Source organism: Belonocnema kinseyi, chromosome 2 (genome assembly GCF_010883055.1).
Source record: "Belonocnema kinseyi isolate 2016_QV_RU_SX_M_011 chromosome 2, B_treatae_v1, whole genome shotgun sequence".
In the NCBI taxonomy this organism is placed as follows: domain Eukaryota; kingdom Metazoa; phylum Arthropoda; class Insecta; order Hymenoptera; family Cynipidae; genus Belonocnema; species Belonocnema kinseyi.
In genome coordinates, this window is record NC_046658.1 from 26,435,514 (window position 1) to 26,446,819 (window position 11,306).

General features: G+C 36.4%; 1 protein-coding gene across 2 annotated transcripts in view; it reads left to right on the forward strand.

Annotated features, from left to right (window-relative positions):
- The window catches only part of LOC117168173 (COMM domain-containing protein 2-like), a 150,483-nt gene that overhangs the window by 117,746 nt on the left and 21,431 nt on the right, over window positions 1–11,306 (forward strand). The window lies entirely within an intron of this gene.

Genomic DNA, 11,306 nt, shown 5'->3' on the forward strand with positions numbered 1-11,306 from the left:
AGCTATCTAAGGATGGTACTATAGAACGCCACCTCAAGGTAGGCCTAGTGGCGCCATCTCTTGGTCAGGCCGGAAACTTATCAATCCACCCTCGTATTAGTTCGCGGGTTTGTTAGGGCTTTAGTCAAACGATATATAGAGTTATCCTTAATTTGAAGTTTATCGACTTCTTTATTCCAATTTTTGTATCTGTACTCTTGAATTTTAATTGCTATAGTTTTCTGAAGGTGGTTAATGATGTTTTTAAGGATACAGCTTTTAGTTTTTTTATGTGTTCGGCAGAGCTTATTGCGCGTGTGGATAAGGTCCTCAATCTCGGGGCTGCGAGGTGGATCTTATTTGTTAATAGTAGTCTGAGGGACGAATCCTGGGTCGGGTTGAATGTTTGCCAGTTTGCTTTTGCAAAATTGTAGCGAGGTGAGACCGGAGCCTTTTCACAATTAGTAAAAAGGCTAAGGAGATCTGGTCGATGATCTGAGTCTATTTCGTCAATAGTAAAAGTATCGTGGTTGTAGAACGCGCGTCCTTACAAACGTCAGCGCGGTGCGCGTGCCATAACTCGCGTCGATTCTTTCACCCCTGCGCATGCGTGCAGAGAGGGGTATCTGTTCGCGAGTTCGCTCCACCATTCCGCTTTTTGGGCCCGCGCACCAAAGCTCGCCTCGATTCTCCTACTCTGGCCAATGTGTGTAGAGAGGGGTATCTGTTCACGAGTTTGCCCCCACCTTTCGCCTGTGCGGTCGGCGCGCCAGTTTCCTTCTGCTCGTTCGTCTGCGTTTTCAGTTCGCTGCTCTAATCTCTCTCTTTCTCCATATTACAAAACATAAAGTCTTACAACAATCGCTACACTTTGATTTAACCATGGAATATTATAAGGGAAGAATATTAATATTATCCTTGAAATTAACAATTAAAATGGTCATAATTATTCTACACCTATTATAACTCTAGAAAAACAAATCAATTATCAAGATCAATATACAACATAAATCATTATATTTTATTATTGATGTAGGTTTCTTAACCAGGGAAATTAATTAATAGTCTAAGATGTTAATTTTGTTTGTCTTCTTGGTCATAATCAATATTATTAAAATATTGATTAATTTTTAAGATTGTGAAAAAACGCTCTCTAGTTCCGCTGGGATATAAGCGCAGGTCCTTCAGATTGCCGGTCTGATGCTCTACCAACTGAGCTACGAAGAGACGAGAAAACTTTCCTCACAATCTCCTTACAAGCAACATGTCAACGTCATTCCTTATACTTTTAAGATTTTTCTTTCTAAACATGAAATTCATATTTTATTATTGATGTAGGTTTTTTGACCAGGGAAATTAATTTATAGTTTATGATGTTAACTTTGTTTGTCTTCTTAGTCATAATCAATATTATTAAAATAATGATTAATTTTTAAGATTGTGAAAAAAACGCTCTCTAGCTCCGCTGGGATATAAGCCCAGGTCCTTCAGATTGCCGGTCTGATGCTCTACCAACTGAGCTACGGAGAGGCGAGAGCACTTTCCTCACAATCTCCTTACAAGCAGAATGTCAACGTCATTCCTTATACTTGTAAGATTTTTCTTTCTAAACATGAAATTCATATTTTATTATTGATGTAGGTTTTTTGACAGGGAAATTAATTGATAGTTTAAGATGTTAATTTTGTTTGTCTACTTGGTCATAATTAATATTACTAAAATATAAAATATCTTAAAAATTAATCAATATATTAATAATATTGATTATGACCAAGTAAACAAACAAAATTAACATCTTAAACTATTAATAAATCATTATAATTACGAACATGATCAATTGTTGATTAATTGTTCATTAATATCAATATAATGGTTTATTAATACTGATTTAGTGTGAAAATAACTCTTACTACCATTTCAAATTTGCGATTCAATTATAAGATTGTAACATTTCAATCCAGCTTGCCTTGCTTCATTGCAAAACTTCTTCTAAGCTACTGATAAATGATCAGTTTATAAGCCCCTTAGGAAAAAATTCTACTTTGAACCTACATATTAAGCAAAACAAGTTTGGGAATAGAATTTGAAATGGCAGATTGTAGATAAAATGACTAGAGAATGAAGGCTTGTCGAGGTGAGAGTTGGAAATTCAGATCTGCGAAACCAATATTTGTAATAATCACAAGTGACAGTTCTCGCGTATAGGAATTCCTAGCTCTCCCTTTTTATACATTGAAGATGTATATCACATGCATTACATTTTTAACATATTTAGGTCGGATTTTGTGTTCATTAACTAATTTATTGATGATAGAACATAAGAATATAGCTTTTTTGACATAACTGTTTAGAATAATTGTTATATAAATAAACTAATTTAAAAAAAGGCCTTTTTCGAAAGAGTTTATATTTGAAGAATCTATTTAACATCATAAATTAAAAACCCCCTACTCGGGGTCTTTTTGGGGCCGTGGATTACGAATCGAAATTAAGAATTTGGAAATATTCAAATTCAAGATGGTTGATTGAAGATGGCAGTTCCAAAATCTTGAAAAGAGTTATGCGAGCTTGAAACTCTATACTCGGTGGTTTTTGGAGTTTCTAATTTCAAATCTGATGTCAGAATTTGGAAATATTAAAATTCAAGATGGCGGTTCGAAAATTTTGAAAAAAGAGATATGCGAGTTTGAAAATCTATTCTCAGGGTTTTTCGAGACGCTGATTATGAATTTGAAGTTACTTAATTAAAATTAGTCGATAAAATGTAGTTTACATTGGTACGTAAATCTTCGAAATCGTATATGAGATTTTTAATACTTTGATGTCAATAATGTAGGCATTTATGGTATTTTGCAATTTATGTATAACGAATATAAAATTAAAATTATATAATTGAAAAAAATCAGTTAAAATAGTGTTTACAAATTTTCATGTTTTTCTTCATACTTTTTTTTGTAAAAGGTGAACAAGCGCATAATAATGTGTTTACAACTGATAACTAAATTGATTTTATATTCACACTGGAACCGCGTTCATATCCGCCGTCCGAGAACGTAAAAATTCACTTATATCCTCCCCGAAGGGGATCCCACCAATGCTGCTCAGCTATAGGGAAATGACAGGGCTTTGCTCTGGTTGGCTTGTTTGTTACGTGGTATTGCGAGGTGGTGGATTCCAAGTGGATATAAATGAGAGTTATTCAGGGATATAAGCGCATTTTTCTATAAGAATAAGTCTTCCCAAATTCGAGAGTTTTCAAAGTTTCATTCCGACGCCAGTCACAAACATGGGGATAAAAAAGGTAATATAACTCAAATTCCTAGAGATTCACAATCAGTTGATGGTCTTTACCATTCTGATATGAAGAAGAGATTGTGAACTCAAAATCACTCAAAGACGAAAGTTTTTCTACTTTTAATAATAATATTGAAGATAAAGAATCAACAGAAGCAGATCTTGGTGATTCAAATCAGTGTCATATATGGGAATCCATTAGTCGACCAAGAACGGATATTTCATTTTCTAAAAGCTTTGGTCCAAAAATTCCGGAGAAACCCAGTTTCGAAAGTAATAGGACCTGATAGAAACCATATCCTATTAGGTTCTATTTGGATTCTGATAGGCATTTTTAGAATACAACCACACCAGATCCTAATAGGAGCCAATTAGAAAGTTCAAAATTACTAAATACCAACCGCACAGAAACCGTATTAAAATCAAAACCCACTTTCGAAATTAATAGGACCTGATAGAAGCAATATCCTATTAGGTTTCTATTAGAATTCTATTAGGCATTTTTACTAGGGACGAAGACCACACTCCTTGCAAGCAGCACTCTTACCCCGGCCACAGTTCCCTCTGATTTTGATGATACTAAATTATTCTTTTCTGACATACCGCAAGAAACTCTAATTAAAAAACTCTTCAAAGTAAAATCAAATTCTCAAGGTTCTGATGGTATATCAATTAAAAAGATTCGCCTTGCTTTACCAGGTGCTGGCCTTATACTCTTGCACATCTATAACCATCCTCTGTGCCTTATCTAAACCTTTAGAACTGATTGTCAATCAGCAACTTATGGCATTAACACCAATAAATAGGAAGATTTATGCCATTGCTCTCGGTCTCCGTAGAAAGAAAAAGATCAAATACTTATCGACTGCTAATGGAAAATTTTCTGTCGTAATGAAGATAGCTCGCCTAGAATACCCCTGTCTTAACATCCAATCTGTTGAAAGAGTACAATAGCAATTACTCTCTAAGTCCATTATGTATTTGATTTTTTCTAGTCGATCATGAGCACTACTTCATCGTTTATAGTACTTTTTCTAATTTTTTCTTCTGAATGTGCCTTATCCTCTGTTTTCAATTGTAATCAAGCAAGTTGGATTGTGTTGGTTGTAACTCTCTGTTACTTTAGCTTTACAAAAAGGCTTTTTTCAACTTATTTAAGCATTTCAGAAACTTTTATATTTAACTATACTTGAACATTACCTATCACTCTCATAATGGAAACTTTAAATATTTGTCACGTTAACACTCAGTCTTTACTCGCCCATTGCCTTGAATTTAAAACTCACTTTATGTCCTGTTCCTATCATATTACAGCCGTTTACGAACCTGACACACGCCTAACTTTTCTTTGAGCCTTGTAGCACTTAATTATAACACACTTTTTCGCAGATACAGAGATGAGAGAAAAGGGGGTGGGATCTGTCTCTATATTCATGATAGCTTAAGGGAAGTACATGTGGTAGAGAGTGCTCTTGACAATTACCCTACTGCTGAGAATCTTTTCATCAAGTCATCATCACCTCAGGAGAGTGTGTTAGTGGGTCTAATTTACAAACAACCTAATGCCTCCTACGATAGTGAACTTGAGAAGGACATATTTGTCCTTTTACCTAATTGTAATAACATTGTACTCAGCGGCGAGATAAAGACAAATCTTAATGCTGCCAACAATTTAACTCGCTGTTTAAAATCAGTAGATTTTTCTGCCGGATTATCTATAGTTCCCCATGATACCACTCACCACACCGATCATTCTAATACATAAATTTACTTGATGATTGTTGATGATTTAGTGAAGGTGACTTCTTCCACTCAACTTCCCAAATAGTTAATCGGTTTGGATTTAAAATGAACTTTTTTGTTGAAAAGTCAACTGTTTTATAGAGCAAATCGCACAATTTGAACATTATAATATAGTTACAATAAAAACGTTTCATTCATTAATAGCAAATGACGAAGGTTATTAAGGTAACAAAATTCCCTTGTGAAATTTTATTTCATTGTCTATCTTCAGGTGAATTTTGTACTACTAGGGTTTACTTTTTTTTTTAATTTGTTATTTAATGTGATGGTTTGTAATTTCTAGAGTTATGTATAATATATTTGGCGATATCTATTGATTGTCAAGCATTCGAGGGTCGTATTTCATATAGATTTCACACGTTCCTTTTAATTATTTATTATATTATTTATTATTATTTATTATAATTCAAAGCAAGGTTCTCATCCTGTCTCAGGGGGCAGGACGAGAGACGGTTGCGACTTTTGTCTCAAAAGTGCTGCTGTGCGTGAGTACTAAGGTTGTACAATAATATATAACATTGCATATATATTATATATATATTAATATATTAAAATTTTACTCGGGTAAATCGGGTTATACATCATAGCCACGGACTAAGCCAAGTGACTGATGAGATTAGAATGTTTTAAGTTAATTCAACTAACTTAATGCGATGCTTAAACCTCCTGCGATGATGCAGATATACAATTACGAGCGGTCACGAGCGTTGGAGGTGACAACAGTCACCTCTGGCTGATTTCTTACAGCTATCGTCTACCACTCCACGGGTTTTTAGTCGCTTATTTCTTGATGATTAAGAAATTTTCTTACATGTTCTTACATGTTCAGTGCATCTTGCGTACACATTGCCTGTAGCCGAAGTCACAATGGGATGCACAGATGCATGATTCACATTCTTCCATATGGTCTTCACTTCATGCCTTAACTCGCTATACTTGTGGATCTTGGTTGCATATGTTGACTGCAAATTTCTGTTAAGCGGACAAGCAATGTCGAGGATGTAGAATCTTCCACCTTTTTTTTCTCGCATCACGATGTCAGGTCGATTGGCTCGGATGTCATGATCCGTTTGGATAGTTATATCTCTGAGCCATTACGCGACAGTCATCAATAAGATGTAATATTCGCTTTCTAAAACGGGCATTGGCATGTGTCTATAGAAAGGCATCCATTCTTTTAAGAGTCTTAGGTTCACGAAAAGTTGTTGATGTATGATGCCCGCTACATTATTATGTCTGTATGTATATTCTCTTGTCCTGTATCGCAATGACGAATCCTTCCGTCTCTGGATACCGAACACCCTGTCTGAGTCAAATATTAGATGCCTCACTATCCACTTCATTTTGATCTAACGTTTTGGGGTTCTCGCCATGGATGGCTTTCTGCCTCCATTGTATTTTAATTCCTTTATGTTTTCCTCCCTGATATTTAGGGTTCCATCTGAGGACAAATTTAAGGGCGTATGGGCAAGATCCGTTTTATAGATGCTACTGTAAAGCGCAACCTTTCGTTTTCTGTTAAAATATTCTTGCAACTGTATAACTTGTGACTCACACAGTTTTTTGAGATGTACAACTGCCCCTACCCCCTAAATGTCGTGATAGAACTACCCTTTCAATCGGTGAATTTCTGTGGTGCATTCGGTGCTTCGTCATTTATACGCAAACAATTATTTTTAACTTTTCAAGGTCGGTGTCAGACCATTTTATGAGCCTGAAGGGGTACGCGAGGACAGGGATGGTATATTTGTTTACTGCCCTGATTTTGTTTACCGAGTTGAGAAAACTCTTCCTAATTCGCCTGCAATCATTGCCTCGATGTCATTTTCGAAGTCGTTCTCTAACTCTGTGGTCCCTAATTTCCCTCTGATTAAATGCACTATTCTACATTTATCTAGTCCGAACTCCATGTGGATATCATTGGAAAACTGATTTGTGGCATCGATCACTTGCTGCTGCTTCTGGGCTACACTAGCATACAGCTTCAGGTCGTCCATGTTAAGAAGATGGGTCACTTGATGACCATCATCATTATCATAATTTCTGACCCCATGAGACATGCTGCTCAGTGTTTTTCTCAATTTATTCAACGCTCAACAGAACCATAGTACGCTGAAGGAGTCTCCTTGGAATATACCCGTCGTAAAGTGTATTGATGTACTCGTAGTTATCCTTGCTTGTCCATGATCAAAATACTTTATTTTTGTACCACAGAGTCTCATCGCATGGCTTAGAAGGTAACGCTTTCTTATAGTCAATGTATGCCATGTGTAAGTTCCTCTGATGCTTACGAGCTTTAGTCATGGCAACAGCGTCTATAGTGACAAGATCTTTACAGCCTCACAATTTTGTACAGCATTCTTTTTGTTCTTCTGTAAGAATGACATTCTCGTCGCAATGAGAATATACCTTATCTGCGATGATAGCTGTAAGACATTTATAAATTGTCGAACGACAGGCTATTGGTCGAAAGTCAGATGGATTTTGAGCTTCTGGTTTTTCTGGTAACATATACGTAGCACCCTGGAGAATAAAGCCTGGCATCATATCTGGGGATTTCAATGATCTTCTCAAAACACCTTTCCAACGCAAGATGCACACTCGTGAGGTACTTGTACCAGAAGTTGTGCACCATGTCCGGATTTGGAGCTTTCCAATTACTTGCCCTTTTTAAGACCGCTGAAACATCTAAAGCTGTGATGTTTGTCAATTGCATTTCAGGGTTATTGCTTGCCCTTGCTTCCTCCAGTTTCAACCGCGCAGTGTCCACATTGCATCTGTTCATTTTTCCACAAACACCACCAGTAGTTAGTCTTATCTTTTAACTGATGGATTTCGGTGTCTTGCTGGTTATTTTGCTCTACACTCAGTTCACGATAGAACCTTCTTTCATCTGTCTGAAAATTTCAATTTTGTAGCCTTCGTGCACTACTTTTCTTTTACTGACGCAGTCTTGCAGTAAGAACATCAAGTCTCTGTCGTTGGGAGACTATACTCTCATCCAATATTGTTGGTGTTAATGTCTCGACGTGCCGAGGGTGGATGATTTTAGTAACATGGCTTACCAGCTTTCGGGTTCTACTCCATGTTTATATTGAGTTAATCGACCCGATTTGCACCTTACTTTGCTGGCATCCATATCCAACCTGATCTTCCATGGTGGATCTCGATCCCTTGCTGAGACAAAAACTGCATTTGCAGGCCTAGTTTTCAAGCCCGATGTTCTAACGGTTGCTACAGCTAAACAGTGTACAAGAGTTTACACCTCTAACGAAGTTTGTGCTACGTTTAAATACGTAGGTAAAACCTTGCTGTCGAGATGTTCTATTAGTGCACGCAGATCATTAATACCCGGATGTGGTTCTAATGGACCCGGTACATGATGTTCATTATCCCTAGCACCAATGCCTTCAGCATCAATCAAGTCTTCGTTGTCCACATCTTCCAAGGCGAGTTCATCTATAGGAAGCTGCTGTTCCACTTCCATTTTGATAGCGGCTATTTCAACAGCGGAAAGCAGTCTGTTTAGAGACATTGCGCGTTTTTTATCTTCCAGATTCAGCTCATTTATTTGTGTGGCTAGCTCTGGGTATTTAAGTAAGAAGAGTCTATGATGTTCTGTCCTCATACTTTGCCCACATTTCTCTGCCAAAAAATGAAGGCGCATAACATCTCCGTTCTATGGCAATCTAGGAGATAGCCGAGAAAAGAGTATTATTGCCGCAACCATAGGAAGAAATACATTTTCCATTTCATTTATAAATATACTACAAACGTAATAATTGCCATTTATAGTTAGAAAAATTCATATTTTGGATAGCAGATTAAAGTTGAAAAAAGTGATATTCACAAATTAAATGATAAAATCGTAGTTGCAATAACTAGCATTTATAATAACATAAGTTGCAAAACAGGTAAGAAAAATTAACATTTTCTATGGGAAGGTGAAATGAAAGAAAAACCAATTGAATGTAGTGCTTCGCGATTCAGTACTAAACGACATCATTATACGCGCCAAAGTTCATGAGGATGATAAAATTCCTAAAACTTATAATTTTTTTTATCACAAAGAAATATCCAAGTTCTGCTGCCCTGGAGACCCGTGTTCAATTCCCGCCAGGGCTGATATCTTCTAACAAGGTTTTTTCTCGTTGAGCTTGGAATAAAATATAAATATATAATTGTATCTTTGATGTATAAAATGTATCGTGCGTGAATTGAATGCTAATTTATTTTTATTTTGCTCTTTCGACCATGGAAGTTTTTCCTATTTGCTATGGCAAAAATTAGAAATGCGTAGAATGAACATAGACAGGTTCTTTTTACCCAAAATCGTTTTTTTTTTCAGAAAACTAAAAGAGCTCGAAAATTGGCATCGGTGCCCAAAAAAGCTCATAATTATGGCATAAAGTAAATATTCAAATTCCGTTGCTGAGGCGGAGGTGTTAGCGGAACGCACCTATAATTTAGACAAATTTTTGTGGATTCAAAGCATGCTTGATACATCACAATAATTCTTTTAGTTATGTCTAGAAAAATTATGAAAATATTTCGCTAAATAAACAAGAGGTTTGTTTCACTGCATTAGCAATCATTTAGACGCTTCATAAGCTTTGTTTGATTCGAAAAAAGGTTTTTATTTAAATTAAGTATATACAAAATTAAATGAATTCATTAAGACAAAGTTTCTCATCGCAAATACGGGCCCTCAACAGTGCGAAGTACAACTTCTAAATTACCTTCTATCTAATTAATACTACTATCCGCGAGAAAATAGAAGAAGACTTTGAAGCTTAAAAACTTAGACAAGAAAATGCTAGCGTAATGAGTAAATAGTCATTTAAAATCTCAAAGTGTTCTACGTAAATCAGCCTGAAGATGTTTATGTAAACAAAGTTTGGTGCATTACCGACTGAAAGATGTAAACAAAAAAGTCAGGAGTTTCGGGCAGAATGAAGAAGAGTCAAGTTTCGAGCATTATTTCTTGCTCACAGGAAAAAAGAAAATAAAAAAAAATCATGAATATGGAGAAACATTTATAAAAAAAATTGCATTTAACAAATTTGAGAAATAATAAAAAAATTTTGCCTAAAATTACACAAATGCACAAATATACTATCTTTAGTTCTAATGAAGATATTAAAGCGATTCAAATTGCAAACTGTAACGGATAGTCTTACTAATTACAGTAAACTTCCACCTTTTTCAGAGATCGCCTATTTTACAGGTTACCTATTTCAGGTTCCGCATACATGCTTAATACATATTGCACAGTACCTTCACCTTCCACCATAGTCCATGTACGGGCTATAAGGACACGCCCGCGGCAGTGACGGACAAATAATAAAAGGAGTTCAAAGAGCTCTCTTTTGATTCAATTGAGTCATAAAAATGCAGACAATTTTGTTGAGAAAATATTCTAACCCTAAAAGTATATACTAGGCAGTCTGATAAGAACCTGAAAATTTTACGAGATGGCATTAGTATTCACTAATGTGAACCATTTTCGTCGAGCTTGATCCTTCAAATGACGCCTGTCAAAACTTCAGCCGTTTATGTTTAAACATTTACAAGTTACAGCACTGAGAAGCGACTAACCTCCGAGTTTTTTTTAATATGGAAAAATCTGAGTTTCGAGTTTTGATCAAACACTACTATCTTCGCAAGAAAACGATATCCGAGACCAAGGCCAAGCTGGATAAGTATTACCCGGACTCTGCACCGTCGAGTGGAACGATTCATAAGTGGTTTACCGAGTTTCGTTGTGGCCGTACGAGCACAGTTGATGCTGAACGATCTGGGCGCCCAAAAGAGGTCACTACATCAGAAAATGTCGAAAAAATCCATGATATGATGTTGAATGATTCCAAAGTGAAATTATGAGAGGTAGCTAATGCTGTAGGCATATCATTGGAACGTGTGGGCAATATCGTGCATTCAGTTTTGGGCATGAAGAAGTTCTGCGCGGGATGGGTGCCGCGTTTGCTCACAGTGGACCAAAAACGAATTCGTGTGACAACTTCCCAGCAGAATTTGTTATTATTTTCGCGTAAGCCGACCGAGGTTTTGCGCCGATTCATAACCATGGATGAAACCTGGATCCACTACCACACTCCTGAGTCAACACCACAGGCAAAACAGTGGGTTCCACCGGGCCAAAGTGCTCCGAAGCGTCCAAAAACGCAACAATGGGTCGGAAAGGTTATGGCCTCCGTATTTTGAGATGCACA